Raw genomic sequence first — 13,946 nt, forward strand, 5'->3', positions numbered from 1 at the left:
GGCGGCTGGAGGCTGGGGTACCTCAAATGGAGTGGCCTGCGTGTTCTCCAGACATGAATCCTATAGAATAGCTATGGGATCAACACCATGTAGAGGCTTGTAACTCTGTACCCTAGAACCTTAATGACCTGAGGGCCACCCTTCAAAAAGAGTAGTAAGCCCTACTTTCATATTAAAATACCACTGTAACATGAACATTTTTAAATTAGGCCCCACCCCTACTGAGCCCAACAGATTTACTATGAGGCACATGCCTATATAAATACCAATAATGTTACCTAGGTTTTTGCTCATTAGAATTAGATTCTATTTTCGTAATTTTTGTACTTTTATGTGTGTGTGGGGGGGAGGGGCAGACATCTTGCCTGGGCTTCCAACACAGCATTTAGATATGTGAATAGAAAGAAGGATACAACGGCGCTGCATGTGCAGGTCAATAAAAAAAATAACATATAGATGAAAACTGTGCTCATGCACGCTTCTGGAGGGGTCGTACACTATGAGGCACGACTCTAATGCGCATTTAGTTATATATAACGGTTGCTGCCGGCCACCTTCCAATCCCCAGCTGGGTAAACGGTGCAATGTTGAACTTCAGCAAGTTGAGAAAAAAGTGGTGGATTCCTGTTGGCACCAAACCCTCATCTTAAAACTGTTCAGGTGTCTCAAACATAGCAAGAGAGACAGCTCACGGCTTCTAGAGTCAAGTCACTGCCTGATGAAGAGGGGGTTCTCACCCTCGAAACGCGTAGCATATAAATAAAGTGTGACTCCACACATCATTTAGAAGTACAGCAAGTCCCATAGACATAGAAAACAATAGACTGGAGCTAACCATATTGACTTCTGTGGGAACGTTTGATAGGCATGCTGTGTGACCCTTGTAGAGGACATGTATAGGAAGGGGAGCAAGCTCTGAGCAACAGTTTGTATCTTTCTCAAAGCAAATTTAAAAACTGTTCCAACAAGGAATGGTAAGCAAGCTAAATTGGCTGCCTGCTGCTACACAGCTGTAGTGACAGCAGCGAATGGTGAAGTGCCTCCTCGACATGCCATTGTCAACATCTTCATCGCTTCTTACATAGTAAGGCTAGGTTCACACTGCGTTTTTGCAATCCATCTTTTTCATCCGTTTTTTGCAACCATTTTGATGAAAAAAAACGGATGCATTTGTGTGATTTTTTTGGACGGACACAAAAACGTAGCTGACACTACTTTTGTATCCGTAAAAAAAAACGGATCCGTTTTGATCCCTTTTTTTACAATGGAAGTCAATGGAAAAACGGATGCACACAAATGCTTTGCAAAAACGCAGTGTAAACCTAGCCTTAGTGTAAGCCTTGTTCCTTAGCCATGGCATGCTTCCCAAAATTATGTGCCCCCAACATATCACCCTATACCACCAATTCCTCCTCAACCACCTTCTATCATCAAAAATAAGAGTTCAATTTTGATTTGAATTCTTGTAATGTAAGAACAATAGATTGACGCAGAACAATACACCTTTAGGGGCTATGTTCACACTACGTACGTCTCCGGACGTAGCGCGTTCCGTGAATAAGCGTCCGGAGACTTACGTAGTTTGCGTATAATGGAAAATATACGATATACGGCGGCACAGTTCACACTACGTAAGAACTTTCGCGAGGATCGTACACGCGGCGCCGTATAAAATGAACCAGACCATTGTTTGAGGACAAAAATGCCGTAACTTACGCCCGTAGCTTAACATGCGGTCCCGTACGTAGTGGTGATTTCTTCATTTTGCCAGCTTTTTGTGCCGATCCAAAAGGTTCTGTGGGGTGTCCGGGCCTAGGCGAAGATTTCCAAGTAAAAGACCGCTGTCAGATCGCTACGTAGGGCGCTCGGGAAGCGTAAGTAGACTTCGGGCGTAAGTTCGCGCTCCGTATGTAGCCGGCCGCAAGTAGCGTAAATCCCCAGCCGGAGTTTACCGCGTATATGTTCGGCCGCGAAAATATGCGGCCGGACATATACGCAGTGTGAACATAGCCTAATTTTATAAGAAATTACATGAGACAGTGTGTGAGTCTATCTGCAAGATTATAAACTCTATTATTTAGATTAGACAATCTGTAGGGCTTGTGAGAACATTAGATTGATGCAGAACAATACACCTTTCTTTTGTAGCACGGTACCACGGTGTATGAGTCTATAGGTAATATTTTGGTTCCTATATTATTTTGACACCGACTCAATTTGTATGGCCTGTGAGAAGGTTAGATTGACACAGAACACTACAGGCGCAGCAGCTTGCGCCCACTTGTATGAGTAAAGGGGTCATGCGACATGGCGGTTAACAGTCATACGATCGGAAATCGTTGTATATTTCCATCCTTATGGTGTGTTTACACAGAGAGATTTATCTGACAGATTTTTGAAGCCAAAGCCAGGAACAGACTATAAACAAGGAATAAGCCATAAAGGAAAGACTGAGATTTCTCCTCTTTTGAAATCCATTCCTGGCTTTGGCTTTCCAAATCTGTCAGATTAATCTCTCTGTGTTAAACGCACCATTATTTCCATCAGTTAAATACAAGTGAAAGCACTAAAAAATTCTAAAATTAGAAAACTATAAAATTATCCCTTTTTTTGGGGGGGGGGGGGGAGGGGGGCAGGTGCCTGACCGTGTTTAGACACAGATGGTTCTTACCAGGACGTTCCAAAAATGTAGTAGTAACAGGCTTGATATTATTTGAGAAGATAGATGCTGTAGATGTTATCCAGCACATCCAGTGCCAAGGCTACATGTGCTGTGACAGTGTGAACCTGATCGACCTTGAAAGTGAAAAAGCAATGGGTTTTTAACAAAGCCTATTAAAAATTAATCCCATTTTTGAAAGCATGAAGAGCAAGGCAGGAGATTTGCGTGTGTGAGGGGCTAGTAGTAGCAGCTGTACACTATAAAACAAGATAGCGTAGGAGATGTGTGGCTGCATAGGACTCAAAGAAGCGACACCAGAGGTAGTAGTAGCTGCAGCAGCAATGGCATAAGTGTAGAACATGGTAGACAGCACCAGATATATGCAGCTCTGCATAGGGCTTGTAACATGAATTGAGGAGACAGGTACATTGTACAAATGTGCATCAAGCTGAACTAACAGTATCACATCGTATCACAGACTCTTCCAGATGAACATGACTAGACAAAAATTTATTTAAAATCCCCTCTTGTAACATGAATGAAGGAGACAGGTACATTGTGAAACCATCAAGCTGAACTAAAACGGCATCAAAAGAAGAATTGCAGCACTCATCACCAGGACGTCCATATGCAATCTGTGATTAATCCACGAGGCACGGGATACAGGGAAAACAAGCCAAGGCCATTTCACATGTCTACTCGTGTTTCTTCTGACCCACAACATGTCATAGGCCCCTCCCCTTTAAATATACTTTCCTACATAACAAGCAGACCAACAAATTAACATTACCATTGTTGTTCTCACTACCAAGAATCAATATACCAGCTGCATATTATGCCCTTATTATTATTATTGTATATACTGATGTCGCTATGGTCACTTAGTGGTGCAGAGCGTTATTTCAGTCTCCTTCCGCTGGAGTATTTTATGTTGGTCACCACCACCCTAGTGGTATTTTTAATTGCTGGAGGCCCATAAAATTTAACCCTTTTAAATCATTGGCATGATCCTTCTCTATGTGTGCTTTCATACCAGGACAACTTTTTACAGTACTAAGTGACCTTAAGAGTTCACCAGACTGTTTATTAAGCGGTGTAATAAAGGAATGAAATTCACAGAAAATCGCATAGACCATGAGGCTGGGTTCACACTATGTATATTTCAGTCAGTATTGTGGTCCTCATATTGCAAGCAAAACCAGGAGTGGATTGAAAACACAGAAAGGCTCTGTTCACACAATGTTGAAATTGAGTGGATGGCCGCCATATAATGGCAAATATTTGCTGTTATTTTAAAACAACGGCTGTTATATTGAAATAATGGGAGTTATTTACTGTTATATGGCGGCTATCCACTCAATTTCAACATTGTGTGGACATAGCCTTTCTGTGTTTTTAATCCACTCCTGGTTTTTGTTGCAATATGAGGACCACAATACTGACTGAAATATACGTAGTGTGAACCCAGCCTGAAGGTGGATCTGGACCATGTTTCAGATCCTAGGCTTTTTTCATCGCCCTATTGGGATAACCTTGTCTCTTTAACCTTTTCTGGAGATCTCTATAGAGATCTGTATAGTCAGTATAACTGTGACATCTTGTTATGTATAAAGTTGCATTTGAGCTGGAAGAAGCATGAATATACACTTGAAATGACTGTTGCTTATTTTCTCTGTATCCTGTGACCTATAGATTAGTTAAAGATTGCATTAAAGATGACTGGACTTCCCGGTGATGAGTACCACAGTTCTTCTTTTGTTACATGAACTTGCTCTGGGACTATAAACTATCATTGCTGAGCACCATCGACCGGCTGTTTTACTTTTTGTGAACATTGTAAACTAAAGATGTATTACAAATTCCCTCAGATGAACATGAGAAAACAAAATTTTACTTTAAACCCATACTAATAGCATAAATAGACATGATAGGTACATTGTATGACAAATCGGAGGTTGATGGTAGATGGGAAATAACTTCTTGGCACGGGACTACCCTTTTAAGCTTGTTGATCAAGCATGTCCATTCACAGCACCAACAGTAATAGGAGGATTACCTATTTGTCTATTAAATAGAAAGAAATTTCCTCATTTTAATAAATGGATGTGGCAAAACGTTTATGGTAAGCACTGGGCAGTAATGGCTCATAACCATTTTTGAGGGTTGGAAGCGAGGATTGGTTTCCCGGTCCTGCTGTCATCAGCAAAAAAATTGGTATAAAGCTAAGTAATGTGCTGAGCGAACCTGGAGCATGCTCGAGTCGATCCGAACCCGAACTTTCGGCATTTGATTAGCAGTGGCTGCTGAAGCTGGATAAAGCCCTAAGGCTATGTGGAAAACATAGATATAGTCATTGGCTGTATCCATGTTTTCCAGACAACCTTAGAGCTTTATCCAAGTTCAGCAGCCCCAGCTAATCAAATACCAAACGTTCGGGTTCGGATCGACTCGAACCCGAACCCGGTTTGCTCATCTCTAGTGCTTATACATCACCCAACACACTTCCCAAACGTATACATGTAGCCACTATCCCTGCCCCGTATGACCTGAAGATTTGTGCGCTGTATGTAAATGCGGGCCAACTAGGCACAGTCACCGGACATGCCAGCCCTGTATCAGCAAGCCTTCCATCGTTTTGACTGGTTTTGACTGTTTGCGTCCTAGTGACTTCTGTCTTTGATTTGTGATTTGGATACTGTGTGACTTCTTGGATTGACCTGACCTGTATTCAGGTATAGTCGCGGATTTAGTTCTTGTTTGCTATTCCCTTGTTTTGACCCTTGTTGGGTCTATGTCTTTGCTTCGATTCTCTGGCTCTTAGCATTACTGACTGGTTTTAGTTTGAACTGATTGACATTGACGTTGACGTTGATTTGACTTTCCTCGACTGCTCCATGCACTTAGCATAGGGACCATTGCCCAGGGACAGTGGGCTGGGTTCACTGTTCCCCTCAGATGGGACAGTAGCATTCAGCCACATCTTGGTGATTTAATCACAATGGGGTGGTATTATTCAGTTACAGTTTAGTGTTTTTATTATTTATTTTTTTCCAATTGTGTAAAGTTTTCCAAATATAACAAGAAACAAAGAGAAACTGAGAAAGTATGTCACAGTTTGTAAAATGTATATCGAAATATCAAAAATGGATATTTTTGGGACAATCAGATTGATCTAATGCTATCAGGCTCGGCGCCTCTGCCAATCTCAGAGCTAGAACGGTACAACAAAAATTCAATAAAGAGATTGGGCGGAATGATTCTATTTTACGTGGCTCCTTATTTTTTCAGGATTAATACGATATTTACCTCTCGCATTGACCTAGGGAAAACAGATTCTTTACAGGATTTATTAAATATATCTAATAATATGGGTAATGGGGCATCATCAAATTTCTTATACACCTCAAATGGAATCTGACCCTGGAGCAGAGGAACCTGAAAAGCTATTTAAAGTCCTCTTTAGCTTCTCTATAGAAAGAAGCTTGTGTCGTTTTGTACTTGAGCAGCTCTGGGAAAATTACCCTGTTGCAAAAAAAAAAAAAGCCTCTCATTTCCTTTAATTCCAATTTATAAAGCTGGGAATAAAATGTTAATATGACCTCCTTGTTTTTTTTCCGATTGATGTCTGATAACTCTCTCCTTACCGTACATAGCAGAGATTTGTTTCCTCTCCTCCTGAGCCCTTCTAATCCCTGCCAATAATTTGCCTGGTTTTCCGGACTCAGCACAATATTTTTGCCCTTGAAGGAAATGTTTCTGTTGTGCTTTCTCTACCAAAAATGCAACGTATTGCTCCTGCAATTTCTTAATCTTATCCACTCTACCGGGTGTTGGATCTTCACTATACTTTCTATCTGCTTCCCTAATTAATTCCATGAGTTTCACTTCTTAGGTCTTAAAAGTTTTAAGTGCATCCCAAACAAATTCCCGGATCAGACTTTTTCTATCAATAATTGTAAACCAATTGAATGCTCTAGATAGAGAGGATTTACTATGTACAAACTTGTCCTACTAGAACTAGAGTGTGGTCAGATACAGATCCCAGCTCATATGTCAGCCTACTTACCCGAGGTAGTGCTGTATAATTACAGAGAACTAAATCTATATGCATACATTGTACCACACCATCTCTAACATATTTCTCACCAAGAGGGTTTGTTCACCTATCTACATAGCTATTCACTACACAGTTCAAGTCCCCTTCTATGATTTGTAAGAAGACTCCAATAAAATAAGAAATCAAATATCAAGGTTAGTGCTGTGATCTGTTTCTCATTGGTTCAATATTTTCCCCTCTTATCGATATTTTTATCGATCAGATTAAATGGAATTTTTCTGTGTAAGAATTGAGACTCCTAAGGAGAAATTTGAAAACACTTAGTGAAAGTTGAGACTATACCATTTGTATTTAACCCTAACAAGCATTTATTCTACACGATGGGCGAAATTTATTAAGACCGGCGTGTTAGATAGCTATTAAGCCCTGCCCCCATTAAACCTGCTAGATATATTAAGATCCTCCTGGGAAAAAGCGAATGCGAAATGTGCGTTGGGGGGGGGGGGGGGGGGGGGGGGATACACAGCAGATATGCAGCAGATACACAGCAGATTAGATCTAAATAACTGAACACAGTATCAAATCTGCTGCGTATCTGCTGCGTATCTGCTGTGTGTGTTTGTACCCTCTGGGTATATTCACACTGAGGAATCCGCAAGGTATTTAAAGTAGAATCCGCGCCAAAATCTGCTTCAAATTCCACCTGTAAAGAATGAACATAGCCTTGTTCCATTATTTTTATTTTGATTTCTGCTCATTTGTGCACACCTAGGAATTTCCCTGCTGTATTTTACATCGCAGGTCTGCGTTCCGCTTCAAGAATTGACATTGATTCTGCTGGTAGAATGGGGCTTGAATTCTACTTGAATTCCACTTTAAGGCTATGTTCACACTACGTAAGAGTACGGCCGTTGTTGCCATCGGTCAATGCCTATTGTTCTATGGGATCCCGGCAGGAGCCTATACACATCGTATGCGCTCCGGCCGGGATCCTGCACGGGGCCGCAAATAACTGACATGTCAGTTTTCTGCGGCCGCAATTCAGTGAATTGCGGCCAAAGGAAACCCGGTCAGTTCACATAATGAAGCGAGTGGCTCCGGCTGCTTGCTTCACTGTGTGCTATGGGAGGTTCTGATGCGGGCGAGCGCTGATGCGCCCGCATCAGAACCCTGCGGCCGAAAGATCTGCGGCCGATGATCTGTGCAGAGACCAGCCGTTCCATGACCCGGCTGGGTCACGGAACAGCTGGTCTCTACACGTAGTGGGAACATAGACTAAGGGTGCGTTCACACTACGCAATCCTCACGGATAAGCTCCAGCAGATTCCGTGCGCACTCACGCTTGAACATCTGGCCATCCCATAGGCTCCATTTTATGGTCCGCCGTATTCCACAGTCAGTCCAAAGAATTGACATGTCAGTTCTTTTTAGAGCAGATGGCGGAATCTGCCTGAATAGAATGGAGCCTATGGGACGGGCAGATCTTTAAGCAGGAGCGCGGGGGGGGCGAACGCACGGAATCTGCCGGAGCTTATCCATGTGGATTCCGTAGTGCGAATGCACCCGCTTCTGCCAGAGCTAAATAGATGAGGAATTTCAAGCAGAAAACTTTTCTCTTCAATCCTTTGCCTATTCCTCAGTGTGAACATACCCTAATAGTAAAATATTAGGCACTTCATTACAGAGGCGATATGCAGTCCTTAAAAATGGAGACCATGAATCACAAATGATGTTATACATCATGACTCATGTTACATGTCAATTTCATTTTCATTATACTAATGTAAATTACAGTGATGTCTCACAGAAATACTAACAGTATACATTATAATCAATGACCATGTCTATTTATTCACAATGTTATGCCACTGTATTGTCCCACAAATAGAAAAAAAAATCATATTAAACTGAATAATGCTACAAAATATCATTTCTGACTCTTAAGACACCGTAAATGTGTGGGAGTACAATAGTGACTTCACGTGTAATTGCTCTTAAGCATTTATTAGATGAAAGATAATTTTGTTTTAAGTGCTTTATTCTCAAGATTATTTCCTCCTGCTTGGTCTCTGACTCCCTATTCTGATCATCTGAGGACTGGATTTACTGGATAAGATGATATGATTTGCTCATGCTGCCCATGTGCTCAGACTGCTTTTCTAGGGCCTTGATGACTAGCAGGCATCCGTCAAATCTAATTAAATTAAAAGTCAAGTCACCGCTTTGGGGATTTTAAATCTTTCTTCTTCCTATCACAAGAGTTCAGTTAATTACACTGCAGAGGTAACATTATGAGGAACTGTTACATAGTTACAGGGTTTATAAGGTTGAAATAAAGACGCAGGTCCATCAAGTTCAACCTATAATCCTCCCGTAATCTTCCAGAGAAAGGTGAAAACCACTGGAATGAATGGAATTTTATCATATTTGGAGAAAAAATTTGGAAAAAATCTAGTACTAATAGCTCCAACAGAGAGTTTCACAGTAATAATGACCAAAACTTATTTCCTTTACATCATTTTATCCCAAAGTGGGCAATACTGAACCCCCCGATAGGTGAAAGTAGCCTATATTTCATTTAGGAAGCATTGAATAAAAATAAAGGGGTGATAAAAGCATAAAGAAAGAAGAAAAGACTTTTCATAAACTATGCATGTTTCATTTCTTGTATTTGTTCCATCTCTATGTACTACAGATTTAAAGGGGTATTCCATTCAAACATAAACTTTTATATGTTGCTGCATATGGTGAGATTAACAATCCATTCCATACTTGTTATTATCTATTCAGTCTCCTTCCTCCAGTTCTGAGCTGCTGCTTTTTGTATGTGAGCTTTTCTGTCCATCTTCCCTTCCACCCTTCCTTCCCCCCCTCTCTTCCCCCTCCCTTGATGTAAAGTGGTAAAATCTCACTCCTGAGGGGTCGCACATTGTCACGGCATGTATCGGCAGAAATATGTGCATATAATGACTTGCATGTGTGCATTTTATTTCATAGTCAAAGCCTTTGATCTAAATGGATTATGAACTACATGCAAAGCAAATGTATAAATCTTGCTTTAATTCAGTAATTTACTTTTTTACTTAATTTACAGTATTTTTATACATCTTATGTCTAACGTATTTTTTTGTAACTTACTTCTTGGTTACATCTCTTATTAAAGTATTGTATTGCTCCCCAAAAGATATGCAAATCCCCAATATACACTTATTATGTGAAATGCTTATAAAGTACTTTTTTCCCTGCACTTACTACTGCATCAAGGCTTCACTTCTTGGATAAAATGGTGATGTCACGACCCGACTCCCAGAGCTGTGTGGGCTGTGGCTGAGGCTGTGGCTGTGGAGAGGATGATGGCAGAGGGATGCTCAGTGTCCCTCCAGTGCCCTGTGTCCCTCAGTGTCCCCCTGCCATCATCCTCTCCAGCAGCCACAGCCTGCACAGCTCTGGGAGTTGGGGCGTGACATCACCATGTTATCCAGGAAGTGACATCACCATTTTATCCAGGAATTGACATCACCATGTTATCCAGGAAGTGAAGCCTTGATGCAGTAGTAAGTGCAGGGAAAAAAGCACTTTATGTCCCTTGGTAATTTGTATAACATAGTTAACAAGGAGAGAATCCCTGCCAGTGTTGATGATGGAATCTTTTTTGCTCTGAATATCACCCTGTCATGGTTTTGGCTGTTAAGGCGTGATGGGAAATTGCTCTCTTCATTCTCACGGCTGGTGGGGTTACATCCTAGTCATATACTATTCCATTCTTTTGAGCAATGAGAATACCTCTTTAAGATGATGATATAAAAGTTCTAGGGAATCTGTTTTTAACTTTGTTTAACAGTTATCTGAGTTTGATAAGTTTTGTTACATGGTTTCTGTATAGTCCTCATTCAGCTGGGGTGCAGCTGCTGATCTCATTAGAAGAAGAAACATCTGCAGTAAATACAGAAGGGGTTGGAGGGCCAAGAACGCCACAAGGAGCTGCTGTAAGAAGCCTGACCAATTAGATGCTCTACAATTAAGGCCCTATTACACCACACGATTATCAGCCGTATTTGGCCGATTATCGCCCATTAATCACTTTCGTGTAATAGCTCCTGGTAAAAGGCACTGATCAGCTGATGTGGGCTGATCCTTGTCTTTTAACATGTTGAAAGAATTTTCAGTGATCACGACGGTCTTCCAGCCATTGCTCCGTGTAATAGGAGTGGTGGTAGTAGACCGCCACTATCTCCTGTGGGCTCCCCGGACGATCTTTAGATCCCGCAACTCCTGCTCTTACCTGCTCACTGTCAGCACATGCAATATCGGCGGCAGCAAGCAGGGAACGAGGAGCAAGCGAGGATGCTTTATTTGCTGGGAAAAGGTCACCAGCATCATTGCCATGTTTCTCAAGTCACTCTTAGTCATACAACTCTGTCCATTAAAGGTGGGGCTTTCACTATTATTTAAGCCTGGTCTGAGCTGGAATGGCAAAAATGGAAAAGTCGCTCTTCATAAAACTCACCTCAGAACAAATGTATGCCCAGAGTTCACCACAGATTGGCATGAGACGCAGGCTTCCTGAATGTCTGACACTGATCTATACCGGCTATAGATCAGCATCAGGAGCCAGCACATTCAGGCAAGCAGTGGGGTGACGTCACCAGAGTGCTGCTTGCCTGAAGTGTAAATCAGCCACCAACGTCCCTCCTCTAATTCATTAGGAGGAACAGAACATAGTTATTCCTTAGAGGTGAATAGGGTGGTTGGGAATACTCCTTTAAGTGATTAATTTGACTTACATATGACTGAACAGAGTATGTTCACCATTAATGCTTAGGAAATAGAAAAGGAATTTATTCTCATTGTTAGATTACTTAGAAAAGCTCCCTGTGAGATGCATTATATAAAATATACTGGTAGCATTAAATTTTTATACTATGGCTCTACATAGAGCTGTCAGTCCACATTACTTGGAGTATATAACAGCATATGAATTCACCTGATAATGACTTGTCACTGGTTCCACATCCAAGGCAGTGCTGGTTGTCGTGCTCCTGCACCATACAGCCTTCACTAGCTCGGTTTCTTGTATTCCAACATAGTGATCTCTGACCCTCTGGTTTATTCTGTTACTGTGCGACATTCTGGTTTGGACTTGGCCCATACTCTGTTACCCCACTGTATGCTGATTCTGCTGATATATGACCCTTGGACTCTACCCGTTTTTTTTCTGGTTTCTGTTACCGTGCGACCTCCAGTTACTGACCCCACTAATCAAATTAAAATAGCCATTATTACACTAAGACCTATAACACGTCTCGATATTAGGAGTGGGGGCCGACCAGTCAGAAATCGCTTGCTTCTGGTTCCCCGCTTGCTGACGGTGCTATTATACCCGAGTGGGTAAGAGCGGGCAGGTAGTTCATAGAAGATAGCGGCGGTCTGCTGCAACCACTCCTATTACACAGAGAGATGGCCATCAGACCATCGCCAGCTGGATCGTTTTCTATCAACATGTTGAAAGACAACGATTGGCCAACATCATGGATGTCGGCTGATCGTTGCCTTTTAACATTACCTATTACACATAGTGATTATTGGCAGATAATCGGCCAAATACAGCCGATAATCGCTTGGTGTAATAGGGCTTTTATAACTCAGCCTGTTAGAGTATGTATCTTGCAGTTTTTGTATAACCTGTTCCACAATAAAGCAAAACAACAATGTCCGTCTCCACGTATGGTGATGGAACTATTGGTTCTTCCATGTTGATTCTCCCATGTTATCATTAAAATAATATATAGTGGTACCTCAGTTCTCAAAATGCTCTGAAATCAAATAATTTGTTTCCCAAACAATATTTTCATGGAAAGTTTGCTTCACAACTCAAACGCTTGCTTGATTCTCAAACACTTTTTCAGCACCCACTCTTGAACTCTTGTGTATAAAGGCTCTGCAACACACCGCGGATCACACAAAGAGACACTGACAGAGTGCAGGTGCTGTTGGCATCACTGTATGGCTGCGCTGCTTTGTGCCCCCTGCTTCAGCTTTCCCCTCCGGTCCTCTCCTCTGCTATATTGTCTGTACTGTGCAGCTCCTTCTGCTGACACCATGTACCTGCACTATAAAGAATGAGGTGTGAGGGTCCCTGTGTGGACTATTTTGTTTTGTATGTATAGTACTGTACTGTAAAGATTATATTGTACACTTTTCAATGAAACATACAGGCACAGTATTAGCTATTGGTGCATGCTGCAACAAATGAAACACATTTACATTACGACTTATGGGGAAAAAAACTGCTCAGTTCTCAACCAGCCTGCCAGAACACAGGTACCATGCCCACATGGTACATGGCACATGGCACATGCCCACTGGACATGATGTGTTTTTCTCTTTTCATATGAATGTGTGTATATATATATTATACATCTATTTATACATCTCATTTGGATAGAATTTTTCTGTGTAACCCTTTTTGTGTTCAGTATAATAAAATCACAGTAGACAGTATACCAGTATATATGTAGACTCAGATATATTGCTTACACATCTGTCTCTATACCATCCAGGAGATGATATAGCATCAAGATCTGGATACATAATACACCGTATATACATTACAGCCATATGTGCTTAGAATCCGGGGGTGGTAGGAAAGAAGACAGCTGTGTGTGGTTGTGTTTTCTATATAAGGTATTGTATCTCAATGTAATGTATTGTATCTGTGTGTAATGTTTATTGCTTTGTAATCTTTATGTTATTAGTAACCTATTTTATTTGATATAGAAGTATCTTTGATGGTTGTAGGTTATTACAGTGGTGTGTGAAGCAAAAAGACCTTAACTAGATGCTCACACTGCCTGGCCAAAGTCAGACTACCAACTTTCTCTGCAAAGAAAAGATTGGACTTGTGAGACTCCTCTCTCAGACCAATTTGAGGAGAGTCATGTGACCAATGCCCCTTGTATCCTTACAGACACCTACACCAGTGGTGGTAGTAAAGAACAAAACACAGCAATCCAAATTAACCCTTTACTGACAGTAGACAGACAGGCCTGCTCAAGAGCAGAAGCTTTCTGCTCTTGGGCAGGAAATCCTGTGCAGAACAGGGACTCTAGTCATTATGACAGGAGTCCTGGCTCTGTTACAGTAGGCAGCAGTGAACTGTGCACCACTACTTACTGTGTGGCGGGAGTAGGCAAAAGGTGAGACTATTGCATCACCTATTAACCTCTT

The 13,946-nt window shown here is 41.5% G+C and overlaps 1 protein-coding gene across 1 annotated transcript in view; it reads left to right on the forward strand.

Moving 5' to 3' along the window:
• Nucleotides 1-13,946, forward strand: part of SHISA7 (shisa family member 7) — a 374,289-nt gene that overhangs the window by 273,049 nt on the left and 87,294 nt on the right. The gene's annotated exons all lie outside the window — the stretch shown is intronic.

The sequence above is a fragment of the Dendropsophus ebraccatus genome, chromosome 12 (assembly GCF_027789765.1).
Source record: "Dendropsophus ebraccatus isolate aDenEbr1 chromosome 12, aDenEbr1.pat, whole genome shotgun sequence".
NCBI classification, from domain to species: domain Eukaryota; kingdom Metazoa; phylum Chordata; class Amphibia; order Anura; family Hylidae; genus Dendropsophus; species Dendropsophus ebraccatus.